Here is an 18,665-nt window from a genome sequence, read left to right as displayed (position 1 = left end):
CTGTGTTCTAACTAGATTATAATTTGTTAGTAAGTATTGCAGTTTTACATGTCAAAGGCATCTAAAGTTTTGACTCGTTGTAGAATTTGAACAAACTGCCTACACTAGTCAATAGTGAAACATTTCAAATACTTATTTCTCCTCAGTATAATAACCATAGTATTTGTAGGAAGAAAGTCAATCCTGACTTTTCAAATGATTACACTCAGCAACAGAATTAATGACAACGTGTGAGTGACCATAGATTTGACATTCATAGAATTTCACCAAATGGATGTATTCATTAACTTAAGGGGGGAATGTGGTGATCTAAGATCAGTAACTTATGCTGAAATAATTTTGTATCTTCATCCAGATACTGGCCAAATTGCTTTGGAAGTCTGATCACGAATACTAGTATTTTCATATGCTGCTACTCAAATGCAAAATATAATGGTAAAATGAAACCTAAATGAGTTCATACAAGACTGTAACATTAAATAACATGCACTATAATATTTTAATGTGTAAAGTCCATGATTGCATGCTATTTGTGCTGGGGATGGTTTGTTACTCTCATAGTGGGAATAAAGTAATACAAAACATGAGAATTTTGAATATAATTGCTAATAAGGCTACAGAAGAAATTCCTGGAATGTAACATCCAAGGAAAATGGAAATTCAAGAGGTAGTATATAAATACAAGCTTCAGTATCATTTTCCCCTGTATCTCAGAGAAAAGTGTGCTAAGAATACAGGAGATACTGGATGATGTGGGAGAGTTACTCCAGAATGAGATACAAAACAAATTAGAACATATTTAAATAGAAACATTCTAATTGCTTACTGCAATTTTATGTTACTGAAAAGAGTCTGTAGCTGGAGCTTGGTCATTTCAGCACCAGACCTAGCACATAAAATTTTACTGGAGGTTTTTATACAGCTAGTGTTTAAAAGGGAGTTTATTGAAACCAATGAAGTATATTCCTCTGAATAGCTTTTTTTTTTTTTTTTTTTTTTTCCCCTCACATACACCAGTTTTACATTGCTGTAATTCCACTGATGTCAGTGGCTTCATTCTTCATTTATACCAAGTTAAGAAAAAAAAAAAAAAAAAAAAAAAAAAAAAAGGTAAAGCCCTTTCTCTTTCTCTTCCATATTTTAATAGTCTGCAGAATTCTTGCCATTTAAAATCCACTATGGAAATGAACAGCACAAGGATTTCTGTTTGTTTCTATTTTTATTTATTTGCTTTTATATATATATATATATATGCATATATATATAAGCAAATATATATATATATATTCCTTTAAGTTTTTCTGTCTTTTTTGTGTTTTTCCCTTTTCGACCCTGGGGGTGTTCAAGGAGCGATTGGATGTTGCGTTGAGGGTCATGGTTTAGTGGGAGTGGGAGCTATTGTTAATAGGTGAATGATTGGACTGGATGTTCTTTTAGGTCTTTTCCAATCTTGGGGAAAATAAATAAATAAATAAATAAACCTTTTGAAGTTCTTTGAAGCTCATCATTCTTGAAGTACAGTCAATGACCAGAACTGAACTTCATCTTACTCAAAGTTAGATTTTAGCAATACTGGAAGACTGGAAGACTGTCCCCTGTCATACAGAGGACATTTGTGATAGCGAAGCCTAAAACAATATTTTTTCTTTCTAGCAGCAGACTGACACCTTTGATTTATATTCATCCTATACTACATTGCCTATTTTCTTAAGTGTTCTTTTCCATCTTCTGTCCTTTTATGGATATCAATGTAAGGGCCTTTGTACCCATTCTAATTAAAATGTGAGGGATATATATGCTAGCTAGATGGGTGGTGAGAACTCATATACATTTCTCTTCAATTATTGCAAAGCATTTCTCAATCTTTAGAACCCCCGATTTATTTCTTCTAAAATATCATCAAAGTTGCTTGCAGTTTACTAATGCTATTGACACACTAGACTGCATCTTGCCCATATGAGAATAGATAAGTACCCTTTATCTGGGACAGTTTGCAGAGACAAGTAGTTCCTGTGGAGATCCCCAGAGAAGAATAAAATGAGACACTGTTAAAGTAAATTGGTTTCTTGCAGTATTTTTATATTCTGTTATTTATTTATTTATTTGTTTATTTATTTTAGTGAATCCAGAATAAATCACAAGTTTTACCACTTTTTTTCCCTAACGGTATTTACAAGTAGAGTCATTCAGCTGTAACTGACGCTAATAAAAATGCACAAACATATTATAACATCATTTAATTCAAAGTTTTTTGAAGTTTTTGAGTAGAATTTTTATCTATTCATTTTTCAAAGAATTCAACATTTAATTTGGTAGATTTTATATGGGAGAGGTGATTAGATGATTAAATTTCTATTTGCAAGTCATAGTTTATCTGCAGTTAATAAACAAATGGTCAGGTTGGAACCAAGGTATCAGTAAGCGTTGGGCAATTGCTAGGTTTCATGTGAATCATCTTGAAACTATTGCTGACAGATAAAGGCACCTCTAGAACTAGTAAAGAAAGATAAACAGAATGTGCTAGAGTCTTTTCTTTGTATCTTGTTGGTGGGACTTATATGATGTTGCTTTTATTTTTACTTTGCTTCCCTTTCCTTCTTTAGCATCCGTAGCACTTAGACTATCTACCGAGTGAGTCAGCAGAGAATCAGTGATGGTTATCTGCTACATCAAAACTGCAGCTAGGGCTACCTTCCTCATTTGAACCTGGCTCTTTCTTGTTTATAGCTGTGAAGGACCTGACATTCAAATTCTGAATTCTTGGTACAGAGGGAAAGACAGTATTTATTTCATTTTTTTCTCCTCTTTGCTCACACAGTGTCAGGCAAAACAATAACAATATCAATTTGCATTTATGCGCTCTTCTGCGATAGCAAATTATCACATTCATCAGACTAATGTTCCATATTTATAGATCTATCATGGAAACTTCTTAATCAACAGCAGGGAAGCCCAAGCCTCACCATACTGAGGGCTGCATTAGCAATTTGCCAAGAGCCTAAGAAATGCACAGAATTAGCATATTATATTTACATAACATGTTTAATCAAAACAAATGTACACAACCATGATCTTTGTTTCTACTTGCTCCTTATCTGACAGATGAATGGTGCACATTATAGTTTCTCAGTTTTTTCTACCCACAACTCTTTTCTTGTACAAACTCTCAAAGTCTCAGATACAATTTGGAGGATGGGAGAAGGTGTATTCTAACATTCGAAGTGTTGGAAGAGGTGGAAAACTTGGGTGTAGTTCTCTGTGTAAATCTCATTTCACTATTTCACTATTCTCCAGACCTTCTCTTTGAGTTGCTTTTCCTGTCTGTTGAGGAAAGTTAAGGATATTTATTTCATGTGGATGTGGATATATTGAGTCAAATTGACACAATAAAATGGCAAGTCGTGATAAAGATGTTATTATTAGATTTTCAGTCTGCTTGTGTGGTCAGATTCATTTCTTAATATCCTTAATGAATTTACTGTCCTTTAAGATGCAATTTGACGCCAAAAAAGACCTTTATGTAACAGAAGCTATGAAAGGAAGAATGGTTAGATCCAATGCCAACTTTCTCTCCTTCATTCCAGTGTCCTCTGCTCATAGTTTTGAATAAAAGACCCCAACCAATTTATTTTTCAATTTATTATTTTTTTTTTTTTTTATTTTTTTAACTCCTCTGGCCTTTGGGCATCTATGTCAACTCTTTAGCTTTTATACTATGTGATATACCAAATCTACAGTCTTGGACTAATCCCATTGCTGTAATGAGCCATTAGCATAATAAATACTGTTATCTTCAGGTTTCTGATTCTACATAAGCCTGTGATAAGGACTTCAGTGCATGAGACACTGTTCTCATGTTCACTTTGAGTTATATAAGGAAATTGCTTTTGGAAACAGATTAGGATGTTTTCTAGAAAAAAAAAAAAATCAAAAACAACTTACCACATAAATTTCAGAAAATCTTTCCTTCAATTGAGTCATATTTAGAGTTTTCTGTTAGAATCATTCTCTGTTCTAAAAAAGCAAATATGTCCATTAAATGGCTTGCCGCTTTCTTTATTTACTACTACAGAGCAGGTATGTTCTGGGTTGCATCCTTCAATCCTGGTCCCTGAGGCATACTTTGTTTTTTCTTACACTGCACTGAAGTGAAACCAGATTATTCACCTTTATACTGAGCATCTTTAATTTGGAAGGAAATGTGGCTATACAGTCAGCAAAGAAGTTTATGCATTCTCCCAGTATGTACTGTTAAGGTACTGGAACTTCCCAAATACTCTACTCCCAAATGTAGACATGATCTTCTCCCCTTCAAAGCAAGGGGAGTTTTTTATTGCTGTCAGTTGGTTTGGTTTATCTATTTATTTATCTCAAAACCGTGTAAATATTTGAAACTTTCAAGGCAGGCAGATGCATGTAATGGAAACAATAACCTTCCCTTGCATAAGAGGGGTGTATTGTCTGTGTTTGGTCAACAGGAACATAAAATGCTTTGATCAAGTTGTGTTTATGTTAAAGCATGGATGTCTTAGCAATTGATGTTGACTGATTAATTAAGAGAAATTGTTCTTCTTGGAAAGATGGCAAGAAGAGAACTGTCCATCTTGTCATTAGGTGACATGTGACTATATAGGAATATATGGACCATATATTTTATTTATTTACTCTGTTTTTGTTGTGTGCCTCCGGTGGCGCAGCGGTAGAATTCCTGTTTGCAACACCAGGGGGCCCGGGTTCGAATCCCCCCCTGTGGAGCAGGGGGGTAGAAGTGCCGCTCTGCTACACAGAGGGCTCGAATCCCGGGAGTTGGACTTGATGATCTCTAAGGTCCCTTCCAACTCGCACAATACTATGATACTATGATGATACTATGAATGCAATTGCTTAACACTAAGAGCGTTGGATATCTTCTTCATTTCAAATGCTGAAATCATCTTACATTCCCTGACAGTGCCAGGGGACAGCCTTATTGCATTCTGAGAGGCCAACAGGACTAAGGTGCTGTAATCAGATGAAGACTCATAGGTCCAATGCACTAAAAGCAAAATATGCAATGGTTTGCTTTCCTCTGGGACAAGCCCCATGGTTTGGAACTTTAGTTGCTAGAAAATGTAGTCTCAATACACATCAAGCACACTGTTCTGCTTCTTTCCCATGAAGAGCACAATATCTGGACTTATCCAGTCCTTAAGCAGGAGAAGCCTGTGAAAAGCCACTACATAAAATCTCAGAGTGCAGGAATTCAAAACCAATCCAAGAAACAACATTCTGTGAAGTTCTAAATATCAATAGTGTACACAGCAGATACTTGAAGAGCACTCAATTATAACATATCCATGAACAGGCAGTGGAAAAATCTGATCCCAGCAGCAGAGAAGACTTGAAGCTGCAGCTAATACAGTGAGGGATGTGGATGCAGAGAGCACTTATGTGATGAAGGCAAGACCAGTAATCAGTTGTATGCTTCAGTGAAATAAAGCACAATCAATCTGACAACAGAGACCTGACTTAAGTGTAAGTTGCCTTACCTTGGCTGTATTTTGTTCTGCCTTCGCCAGTAGTTGATGTCACAGGAATGACTCACAGTGAGCTATAGCTAATGGCCAGTAAAGCAGATGCAACTCTGCAATGTGCACCAGCGTAATGCTGTTTGGGAATACTATATAATGGACAGAATAGCATGAAATGAAGCAATAAGCACAAGAATACTTTTTCTGGGTTTTTGCATATATGGGTTGAACAATATAGAGGCATCTCTTCAGTTATACTGAGAAGAAAATGTTCTTTTTCTCTTCTTCAATCAGAAATTTTTCTATCAAAACTCATTCTCCACACTCCTCATGTGGGCACACCAATATTAACGTGTCTGAGGAGACCCAGCTCTTCTCAACTAAGCTAGCTCTTCAGAATAGCACAAACCTTCCCCTAATCACTGCATAATTTCTAGTTTCTAAAGCCATTAAATGTGCTTTTTCTTTTTCTGAAAGACCTCTCATTTGGAAGTTTCTTAGAGCTGCACAGGCTTTTAAGCAGTCTCTTGTCCTCAGCAACAATGGCTCCCTGACTGGTAGCCTTCTTCTATGAAAAGCCTTGACAGGTTTACATTAGTTCCAATTCCATTCTGCAGCACATCCCAAACATTTATAGAGAAATAATAATTAACTGCTAGCCCTTGAAGTGAGCATCTTACTGTGCAATTTAAACATGGATAGCAACACAAAGACTTGGGAGGAAAAGAAAGAGCGTCTAACAACCAGGGGAAAGTTTCCAAGGAGCTGAAATCAAAAGATGATGATCCTTATTTTGTTGCCCGTGCAGTAATTTAAAATATGACTATATTCTCACTGCAGGAAAAAAGAAAAAAAAGAAAAAGAAAGAAAAAAAAAATCCAACTCTTTAATTGCAGAATGCAATTGGTGGTGCTTGTGCATGTGTGGAAAAGATATATGGAAAAGGCTGATTGCTGTCATTCTGATCTGATAAATGTTTAGCCTAAGGCATCTGGTATCTATGGGACACTGGTATCTATGCTGAATGAATGGAGAGTGAGAATTAGCTAAATACTCCATTAGCTGCAACCTAAATGCATTTGTTTGCACTGTATGCCTGTCTGAGGAAGAGAAAGAAGGATCCAGTTTATTTTGCATTTGAGAAGCCTACAGAATTATAAAAGTCTTCTTGCATCTGCCATGAGAAACCATCCTTTCATAAGTAATAAAAAGTGAGGTATAGCCAGAAGTAGAGATAACTTGTTTGTTGTAAAATGGCCTGCAAACTCTCAGTGAGGCACTGGAACAGGTTGCCCAGAGATGTGGTAGATGTCCTGACCTTGGAAACAGCCAAGATCAGGTTGGATCCAGCTCTAAGCTCCTGATCAAGCTGTAGGTGTCCCTGTTCATTGCAGGGAAGTTGAACTTCACTGGACGGTTCCAACTCAAACAATTCTATGATTCTATGATGAGCTCTTACGTAGAAAGTTGAGGAAGTTTATTTTGTTTGATTGATTGTGGCATGAAATTAGGCAGCGTATCTTTTGGTCCTCCAAGATCTGGATTCACAAGAAAAGGAAATTAAAGGCAAAATAAATCTATGTGAGTAGGTTGTAGTTTTTCTGAGTATTCTGTACAATGGTGCAGAGGTCATAGAAGCCATGCAAGCCCAGAAGGTAGGACAGGTCATGAAATGCTTGCGTTGAGAGCTGAATGTTTGTTTGTTAGTTCTAAGCCTCGAACTCTAAATGTCAGGGTCAGCTTGCATGATAACTACAAAATGGATGATTGATAACTTTGTCTGTGTGCAGTCTAACAAGGACATGGTTCAGTCACAATAATCACTTGAAAAACATTTCGTTCTCTTGTTCATCTTGGGCAAGATTCTGAATCATTACTAAAAGTCCTATGGTCTGCCAAACTGAGAATGTAAAACCACTTTGCCAAAGATACGCATTCCTGTTGAAATTACAATTAATATAGAAATTATGTAAGAAAAGCATATTTATATACAATTCTACTGAATGTGGTTTTTGCTGTGTTGTTGTTTTGTCAGGTTTTAATCCAGTATTTATCTCTTTGAACTTCCAATTGATGGTTTCAGTCCTATCAGCTATCTAGTATAACCAGATAACAAACTTTCTGTTGGTCTCACCTCACGATTATGGGCTTACATGGTGATACTCTTCTATTCTGTAAGACTTTTGGAGTTCAGACAGCCGTGTAAGTCCTCTAACCATTTCATAGCTCACACTCTTTGACTGTTTTGACAACTGTGGATAAATGCAAAAATTCTTTTTGTGTATCTTGGTGATCACAATATTCCCCAGTGGAGATCTCCAGATGGAGTTATTATTTGCTGTTGTTTTTCATTTTCTCGTCTAGAAAAGCAAACAAACAAAAAAACACAAAAAACAAAAACAAAACAAAACAAAACAAAAAAACAAACAAAAAAAAACAAAAACAAAAACAAAAAACAACACCGCCAACAAGAAAAAAGAATAGTTTCATAAAGTATATACTCTTATTTCCTACTGAAATGTTCTCATCTTGTCCAGAATAGCGAACCCTGAAAGCTCAGTGATAGCTCATGTGACACTGAGTTCTTGATTCCAGCCTCTGCATGGAGATGATAATGACACACAAATAATCACAAATTATTAACAAAGGAAGAACTTCCTTTCCTTAATTAGCTTTAAGTATAAAACATACATCTATAAATCTACTTTTTTTTTTTCATGTATGTCTGGCTTATTTAAGTTTGTTCTACTCTTGTAAATTACAAATGTTACATGGGTGTCCAATACATCCTTGAATTGAAATTTCCTACCCTTGAATTGAAATTTCCTATCAATTACAGCTTGCCAGTAATAATAAACATCATGTAAATAAGAAAAGTTAGCAATCATCTTTTTATGACATCATATGCATGAAAATGAGTGTCTACAGAAATGTCCCATAAATCTTATAATTAATTATACAGATACACACACCCATTTTTGTATCTATGTATATCTCAAAATTCATCCAACTGGGTACAATAAGGTGTCTCAAACTAAAGCAACTGATGGCTGATGATCTCTCTTTAGAATAGTAATTAAACAGTAAGAATGTAAAGCAAAATTAAATCTTACAATTACAACCCTATACTAAAAGGAGGATCTGGGAAGATAGTTAATGAAAATATTTCTGTAGGTGTCCTGTTTTATTCTCTGTCCCAGTAAGTCATCCTCAATTTGTCATTTGGATTTCTTTTCTAATCATTCATTTAAATCATGGTAGAAAATAAGCAATTTCAATAAATGTTATTTCAGTTGTTCTCCTCTACATGTCATTACATCGACGTCAGGCATCTGTGTTTATTGTCTGAACATGCAAGGGCATTGTTGCATTCATGTTGAATAGAAGGATTGTTGTGCATGTGAAAGGCGAAGAAAGTGTTTTTACTTAGAAACAAGTTTTACTCTAACCTTTGATCTATATGTTAATATTTCCTCCTTCATTGTCTTGCAAATAATACATAATTCTTCCTTTTTACTGGCAATTACTGTTTTCAACTGCCAGAAAAGTTAAATCTCTTTTGCAGCTAAGTGGGATTATGTTAAATAAAATCATGGAATCTTTGGTGTAAATAACTTATTCCATTGACATCTTGCATACATTATTTGAAATACTGTGCAGTTTCCATTAGTCTTCTTGCAGTATTCACCTGAACGTGGATTGTATAGATTGAAGGAGATTTGAAATTCCTCTGGAATGATTGGTGAACCATAGATCAGTTAGAGGTCATCATGTTATTTAGTATTTTATGGTGAATAAATCAGATGCTCACTTCAAAATCCCCTTTTTATATGAGCTGTAATACATCAAGTTCTTTATGGCAAAGAAGTGAATTTTTATGAACTGAAACTGAACTACATTATCCTGTAAAATAATGGGGCAACTACACTTATAATGGATAGGATATCACTTGCTTTTTTGTATTCTCTACAGCACGTTGAGAACACAGAGGATTGCTTCTCCTTGGGTAAAGCAACACAGAGCTTGAGACAATAAGACAATGAGACATTATCCACAACGTTCTACAGAATAATTCACTTTAGCAATAGGGAATGATATCAAGAAATGTACACTGGGACACATTTCCAGAGTGACAAGCAAGTAAAATAGGGATTTGCTGGCATCCATATAAGCTTTTCATGAGTTGTTATTGAGATGGTAAAGTTGTGGCCTCCAGAGCAGATGGAAAAGATCTTCTGAATCTGACACTTTTTTTTGTGTAAAGTGTGTGTGTGTCTAGTATTCCATTTTTTGTTAATGCAACAGTAAAAAATATCCTATGAATATAGAATCATAGAATCACAAGGTCGGAAAGGACCTACGAGATCATCTAGTCCAACCATCCTCCTATTACCATCGCTACCACAAGCCAAAACCATCTCTTGTAGCTCCTCATCCAGACGCCTCTTGAACACTGCCAGGGATGGCAACTCCACCACCTCCCTGGGCAGCCATTCCAGTGCCTGATCACTCTCTGAGAGAAAAAGTTTTTTCCTTGTGTCTAATCTAAACCTCCTCTGGTAAAACCTATGGCCATTTCCTTGAGTCCTGTTTGTTGTCTGGGAGAAGAGGCCAAGCCCCTCCTCATTACAGCCTCCCTTCAGGAAGTTGTAGAGTGCAATGAGGTCTCCTCTGGGCTACATCTTTTCCAGACTAAACAATCCCAGCTCCCTCAGCTGCTCCTCATAAGGCTTATGATCCAGATCCCTCACCAGTTTTGTTGCCCTTCTCTGTAGATACATATGATATATTTGAGACCATTCTTAACTGACTTACAAAAGTAGAGGAATCACATTATATGCACATTATACAATATAAAACATTATATTGTTTTACAGCACACTTTACCTACTAGAAGCATTCATCCACAACTGTTTGCTAAATGCAGAACAGCATGTTGATTTTAAGAAGCTTGTGCTGAAAGTAAGGTGAGAAGAGTTCTCTCAGCCTAGGAGAGCTTCTTTTTTTTTTTAATATATTTTATTTCAATTTGAAAATAAAAAAAATCAATCTATCTATATATACATATATATATATATATATATATTTTTTTTTGTCTGAAGAATATAACATTAGATAAGGATGAGGGTTATTTGTTCTCTGCTTTTGAGATTTAAGAGTTTTTTTGACTGATTGAGTCTTAAATAAATTTTGGTACGCATTGTAGGAAGGCTATAAATGACTTGATTAATTTTCATGTACCCATTCCAGCCTCTTATCCTTGAAGAGAATGAACATGCAATTACTTTCATTAGCACTATAACAGCTGATTATTGCTTCAAACATGCATTTTTGTTGCCATTTCTTTTCCCTGAATTTGCAATTCTGAAGTGACAGGAAGTCCATGCTACAAATTGTTCTAATGAACAACTTTCATTTTCTAGGTTGGTCAGAAAAATTTCCATCCCTGCTTCCTTCATATTCATAGAAACAAGGACTAGGAGACCATTTTTTCATAGCTTAAAGTAAAAAGAGTTAAGGGTAGAAACTAAGAGGGTAATTCATTATCCTTAAAATTCAGCTATCTGAGAGTTAGGCATCTCATCTAAAGTAACTGTCTAGATATCCTGTCAAGGGAATGGAAACAAATAAATAACTCCAGAAGGCAATGCATTTTATCTGTGCTGAATAACATCTTGGAATGGGTCTATTTCTCACTTCTCTCACTCCAGGTGCCAAGACATACAGCCAGACTGTGTGTTTAACTGGCCTTCAAAGGAGGTAATGTTATTTTAGAAAACTGTAGATCTTTTTCTATCAGGCATTTAATGGGTAATACTGAAGGAATAACTTCAGAAAAAACAAATAATAAGAAAAAAACTTGACTAGTCTAAGATTTATCACTTAGCCTTCCAAAATGTAATATTATGTTAATGCTGAATTTTAAAAGAAAAAAAAAAAAAAAAAAGGAAATAGATCAAGTATTAATTTCACTATAGACCTTAACAGAGATGCAGTGAAAAGGAGGTTGTTTGGTCTTCCTTTAGTACCTAAATGTAAATTTAAATGACAGTGCTATTCTACCTTAAACTAAGTTTAAATTTCAGTGGTGTAAATTGTTCCATGGGATCTTTAAATTGAAGTTGTTAGATTTAAAGAGTGTTAAGTGTTCTTTTACATTGCTCTTTTTGTCTTTCCACTGACCGTCCCTTAAGGATTTATGTACTAATAATGTCTGTACTTCCTTCTCACCCTATGGGAGATAGCAGGAAATAATCATGTTTCATCATAAAATAGAAGCATCACAAGGTTAGAAAATTATTTCAGAGAAACAGTGCATTCATAATAAATTAACTGCTGTGCTTTAAACAATAGGCATATCAGTAATCTGTAGGTTTTTATTATTAATACTGCTCAACCTGCTTTACTTGTGACTGTTTATGAGCTTATGTTTTAGATTTCATCTCTGTTTATTCCCCAATCAAGCAAAAAAAGGGCAATAAAATTTCAATTATTAATATACATGCTATATAAAAAAACAAATCAATAAAAACTAGAAAGCAATAATAAAATTAAATCCATATCAAATATATTTTTTATAATTGGTTGCTAGTGTTCTTCCTTCATGGATTTTCCTTGTTCTTCTGATCAATCATGTTGTTCAGCGTGAATGTTGAGACCTGATTTACAGGCCTTGGTGTCTTTTAATCTCTTCATTCTAGGTATTGACCCTAAGATATAGATATTGATAGGGTTTTTTACATTAAAAATACCGAAACAAAATAATTTTTGATTTAATATCAGTAAAGATAGCATAAATTCCCAAGAACCACCAAAACTCAAAGTCTTGCATGAAGATGTATATGTGATTGAAAATCTCTTAACTGTAACATAGCTCATTTGTAAAAGATGTAGAGTCAAATTGGTGTGACTTATAAGCTTTGATAATAATACTGCACGTTAAATAGTGCAATCTGTCACTATTTGCATACTTTTGAAGTGGTATGGGGTGCTGATTTTACACAGTCCCTGTAAAAGAGATTCCCCTGCCCACCTCCTTAGAGGACAAGCAAGTAAACGGACTAAATATTTTCCCATCAAGGGTTGAGCCCAATTTGTGAATGTCACTGGCACTCTGCTGGATACAATATAGGTACCAATCATACTTTTCTAGTCATTTTCGTTGTATTTTTCTGGTCACTGCTATCTATGACCCAAGAATTTACAGTTCAGCTGGGTCATCTGTTAAGTAGTTGCAGTGCTTAACACCTGAACTTCAACTCCTTGAGCAGCCTCTGACTTTTGCTATAGTTTAACTCCCCCAGGGCAGATTTGCTAGAGGATTATATACAGCTGTCAGAAACTGGTATGCAGGAACAAAACCTGCTATTTTCTCCAATAGCCCAAGAAAATGAGTTTTTAAAAGTGAACGCAGTTTCTTTGACCCTCTGATGAACACCTTTCTGCTCCCTACCAAAATGTGTCAAAGGCAGTCAAGTCCTCATCAAGTTAATTAATTTGGGCTTCTGAGAGTGGGTGATGAAAAACAGGGAAATCAATTCTGAGTCAGGACTCTCAGCATCAATGATACTTAGTAAATTAGTTTGTAGTCAGAGTTTTGCCATTTTGGCAAACTAGGCCCTTAGTTTAGGATTCTGTACTCAGTTTTATTTTATTTTACTTTATTTTAATTTATTTTATTTTGGTGGTTTAAAGGATCATCCTGATTTAACAAACCTCATCTGTCAGTATTCATGGAACCTTGAAAATTTCAGGTTAAGGAAGAAGCAGAGATATACATTGAAAATAGCATTGGCAGATTGATAGAGACACATACAGAGAGATCTTTATTTCATGAGTAGCCTCAGGGAACATGAGTTGGTATAACTTCTGTTTTAACGAGCCCTTCGAGGAAGTGCAAATTATGGAAGCTTAGATTCCTCTAATGTTACCCACCGTGTCTAGATATAGTTCCAGCACTTGAATATAGTGATGGCTGTTTCATGCAGAGTTGTAAGGGCTAATTGTCTGACAAGATATCTGCAGACAATGAGCAGCAAACATCTGCAGTGCTGTAACAGTGATCTGATACACACTACCAAGCTGGTTTTCTTTGTTCAAAGGTAGACAGCTACTTGTCTCAGCAGCTGCAGTGAATGTCTGAAATGAAGGTACAGCCATTCTTGGGTCACTGAGCTTTGTTTAATTTATAACACTGGGGTACAATTTCAAAGGTAGCTTCATCTTTCTGAAAGTGCTTTCACCAGGAGAGGGGGATATCTCCCATGCTCTTGATCTTCCTTACTCAGTTTGCAACACTCTGCTCATGTCCCAGCCCTGTCTCCTGCTTTGCTCCAATTCCAGTGCTTGTTAGGGTTGATAGCTGCTTCAAATTACAAAATGGAAATAGAATCATAGAATTACCCAGGTTGGAAAAGACCTCATAGATCATCAAGTCCAACTGCAGCCTAACCATAGTACCCTAACTCTAACATCCCTCTGCTAAATCATATCCCTGAGCACCACATCCAAACGGCTCTTAAACACATCCAGGGATGGCGATTCAACCACCTCCCTGGGGAGCCTATTCCAGTACTTAATTACCTTTTCTGGAACCACAACCCACAGAACTGATGACCTCTGAGGAGGGAAACACTTGGGCAAAACGGTACCCAAGTAGATCAAATTTATCAGTAGCACTGGCTTTAGTTCAGGATACAAAATGAAGTTCAGATGTCTCAGTATAGGCTGGTCATCCAACAACATTCACATTGTTACTTGAATGTGATTTTTTAGAACCTGGATTAGCTATTTCTGATTTTTGTGGTTTATCTGAACATGACAGACTTAGCTTCTTTGAAATGTTAGGCTAAAATTCGAGGAAAGATTTAAAATTTAAACAGCATTTCACTTCTAGTATTTATTCAAGATTAGGAATTCTGCTCTTGAACAAATGCTTAACTTTCAAACACTGTAGAGCTCTTAACCCAGCCAAGCATCCTGAGTTCAGCCTTTGGAATAAGTATTTTCCTCTGCTACTCTTAAAGGACATATGGATTTTTATTATTATTATTTTTAAAGGATAAGCTGTAGATACAGTGCTTGAATTTAATACAAAAGTTATGCTTTTCAAACTCCTACCAACAGAGAATTGCTGTCTACAGTATATTTTTAAATGCCAGCTTCAGACTTTGTGCCAATGCCAGGCAAACTGTGACACTAGCTAGTCTTGAAGTGCGAACTGGAATCCAGCTTAGGATGTTCTAAAATGAGGCTTCAAACTCACATCACAGCCCTGTCCACTCATTCATTATTTAGATAAAACAGTCTGTAGTGCTTCATTTCAATAAATGGAACCGATATCTTTCATCACTTCTGGAACAAATTCATGCAGGGCTCAACTCCCAGACACAAAAGGTTTGTTTGATTAATATTTCCAAAGTGCTGGGTCCTCCTCTTGTATTATTAAAGTAACATTCATAAACTAATGATGTTTGGAGAAGCTTTTAAGCAATCTCCTTCTGCAAGCTGATGGACACACTCACTTTCTTCTTATGTTGTCACGCCTTGAGGAACCTGGCAATAGAACCATAGTAAGAAAAGATGAAGAATAGCTTCTAGACTAGGAAGGGCTGTGTTCATTATGGCAAGCAGGGTGCATCTTCCACTATATAAGCTTTGAACTGCTTTTATCTCCATCTTTATATATTTGCACAGGCTACAGTCAAGCCAGATAAATTCTATGGGAGAATCTTTGTTGTTTTATTTATGCTTTCATGTATATGGAGGAAGAGTTTATAAACCTATAGGTAGCTATTTCAAAACAGAAAGATGAAATAAAATTCTGCCTTTTTTTGCTTCCTGAAAAATGATAATTCTGTCTAGTTTTTAGTACTCTTCCTGGTCATTCAGCACATTATATTGGCTTTTTTTGACTACTTTTGCTCACTGATTCACCTGTTTCAGAAAAGTTCAGTTCAGAGTTAGGCATCTTATATACATTGTTTGTAGTATTATTATGTAGATGTATTGCTTTGCTTCTAACTACACAGAAGCTTTTCTATGATCTTTTTCCATCATTCACTCTGCTTTATGAGGTCCGTGCCTTCTGTGCCTCTTGCCTTCCTTTGTTTCCTAGTTTAATTATTTCTCTGTGACTTCACATGAATTCGCTTGGATTAAATATAACCCATCTTTCCTGTACATAAAGTTCCTCAAATCAAAGCATTTTTAAGTTTCTCTTCTCTATGCTCTCATCTCATCTCTAATGAGACTCTGGATTTCTGTGTGCCTTTGAGTCTTCATGTTCAACAGTGCTATGGAGAATGGTAACATGTAAGAAGTCATAGAATAGAGCTACCAAAACTGCTTTTCCACTATTGATAGCAGCAGAAAACACTGTTTCCTGCACTGTGTATTTTCCTATACATATATTTACCTGCCTGTCTACTGTTTTCCATACCTAAGCAGGCTATGTGTGTTGTGCACTAGCTATCGTACTTAAAATAAAGCTGATGTCTGGGGGATTAACTGATTCTTCAAATAATTGCCTTCATAGTCACAAGGTAAAACAAATTCTGTGCTAACCAACAAGAATTACAATTAGCTGTATTGGTTGAGAGCTCACTCTGTGAAGTTCTATAGTATCCAATGGTAAAAGTTTTTGTGTTATTTTCCTGATTGTTTCTAACAAATTGTAAAAGAAACCTGAAGATTTCTGAGCTGAAAAGATAAATCCCAAAGGTAAAGACTTTCTTTTCAGTGTATCAATTCTAAATCTAGTGCTTATGCATTGAATTTGTGTTGCTTGTGCATTTGGAGCATTAAGTTTTGAATACATACAAAACAAAGAGATGATCATTTAGTTTACTGTTTAAGTATGAAGTCAAGAGTCTGACCTGATGACTTATTTGTATGATTTACTGTTAGCTCTTTCTAACAGTGATGGAAAGATATTGGCATATGCATGACATAATTAATACTCCTACTCCCATCCACACATGGAATTGCATCACATGAAACATGGAGAGCACACCATAAAATAATACTGCCAAGATCACATTTTACTTTATGCATGCTGATGAACTGTGGGATGCACTGGAAATGCTGCATAGTGATTTGATTTCTTTGTTTATTTTATTTTATTCTTGGATTATTTGGGGGAATTTAACATCTACTGACCAGACTTTGCTTTTTACTGCAAATTATCCCTTATTTCTGCTGCTGCTGCTTCTTTTCTTCATTCTACACCATGTGGAATGCCCCCATTAGCAGACCCAATACTAGATACAGGACTGTGTATCTCTCTCTTTTGATCTCTTTTTCTCTCTTAAAGTGGTTTGATAATGCAAAACTTGAATTTCTTATAAAACTGCACTGCTTAGGTAGGTATAATTGTGAGAGGGCTAACACATATAGGATAACTGTTTTACATAAATCTCCTATTAAACATGATGTTTTTCCTCTTACAGACCTTGAGTGTCAGTTTACCTTATCCTAACCAGGGAGAATATGCAAATCTGGTCACCCCTCCCAGCCTTCACATGTGGGGCATGACAGTAGGGATAAAAGGTTCTGTGAAGTCCCACAGATTCAAGTTTGAAAAGTAAGTTGATTGCAGATCCAGTCCCTGTGCACTGAATGCTGACATGCCCTGTGACCACTTCAGTTAAAGGTAGCTGTTACTGATAAAGCTGATTGTTGCAATATAAAGGTTTTAAACTCATTTCTATGTAAATTTCAACCTCTTGGAAGCCTGAGGTTTTCTACTTTGCAACAGAATAGAGTAACTTCCAAACTCATTAGTAGTAAGAAATTCTCCCAGTATAAAAATATCTCCTGTTCTGCAGGGTGGGTTTTCCATATATGCACGGTATGTTTTCATAAGGAAAAACTTCAATTATAGATTAAGAAAATGAAAACATAGGAAAGAACAAAAGTTAAATGCTCAGACTGTGACTACACCTGAAATTCAAGCAAAATAGCAATAGAAATAGTCCTTGTAAAAATGAATCTAACAATTATACTTAATGGTAGTCCTAATTGACTCTCCACATCTTTTAAAATTGTGAACCTTATCTCTTATGCTGTCTCTATTTGCCAAGTAGGTTAGCAATTAAAACACATGTATTTAAAACTCTGTAGTGGGAAAAAAGCTCGTTCATGGTATTTATTCTCTATTCAATTTCTAAAGACATGTTTTACTAAATTGCTTATTTTGATCATTCTCTGGGAAAAAAAAAAAAAAAAAAGAAAAAAAAAAGAAAGAAAAAAAGGAAAACAGCAGTAAAATTACCATCCTCTGTCAATACAAATCATAATTAATATTGTGTGGACCAAAATCAGGCTTTGCTAATCCAATGAAAGGCTTGTTTCATGGGGCATTAAAACAGACTAAAGAAAATCCAGTCTTTCTTTCTTACACGTTTTTCAGCTCTGGCTTTCATCAGCAGATATTTAGGTTTTTCACACAAGGTCACATTTATAAGAATCCGCACCCCTTTGTTTCTTAATATGTGTCTTTATATAAAAATGCATTCTCGTATAAAATGTATGGAATCTAGTGGATGTGTCAAAATAGAAATCTAGTAATTCTGTCACTGCAAGTTGTCAATCCATGATAGTTCACAATCTGAGATATTGATATTAGTAAGTCTCATGCTCTGACCTCATTTTTTTTCCCCTCAGTCAAAGCCTTAAATATAAATAAACAGAAACTATTTACAACCTTGACATTGACTTTTCCTATGTGATCACAGCACATTCTTCTTCCATCCTACAGTCTGTGGGATCCAAAGAGAATACAGAAAGGAACTTTTCTTTCTTGAGAGGAGAAACTAGATCAGTTCCTATGTGTAAGGACTTATCACTGTCAGTAGAGGTACCATACAAGGCATGAATTTCTATGGTAGCAGAGAAAACAAGCTATTCACTATAGATCAGTTATATTCTATGTTATATTCTATACTTTGAGAGTCCGTCAATGAGCAGGACGTCTGATGACAGACACCTTTGTTGTTCTTCAGCGTGTAGGCATCTTCTTCAGCATACCGGTGTCAGATCGTGAGGATTCTGATGTCAGAAAACCTCACTGCATGGTTGCTGATCCCTCTTTTATCCTCCTTTTTCCTGCCAATGTGACATTCCTGGGTGCTTGGGTAAGAGCCATGTGCAGCA

This window comes from Excalfactoria chinensis, chromosome 4, assembly GCF_039878825.1.
Source record: "Excalfactoria chinensis isolate bCotChi1 chromosome 4, bCotChi1.hap2, whole genome shotgun sequence".
Lineage (NCBI taxonomy): Eukaryota > Metazoa > Chordata > Aves > Galliformes > Phasianidae > Excalfactoria > Excalfactoria chinensis.
This window is presented reverse-complemented; position numbering follows the sequence as displayed.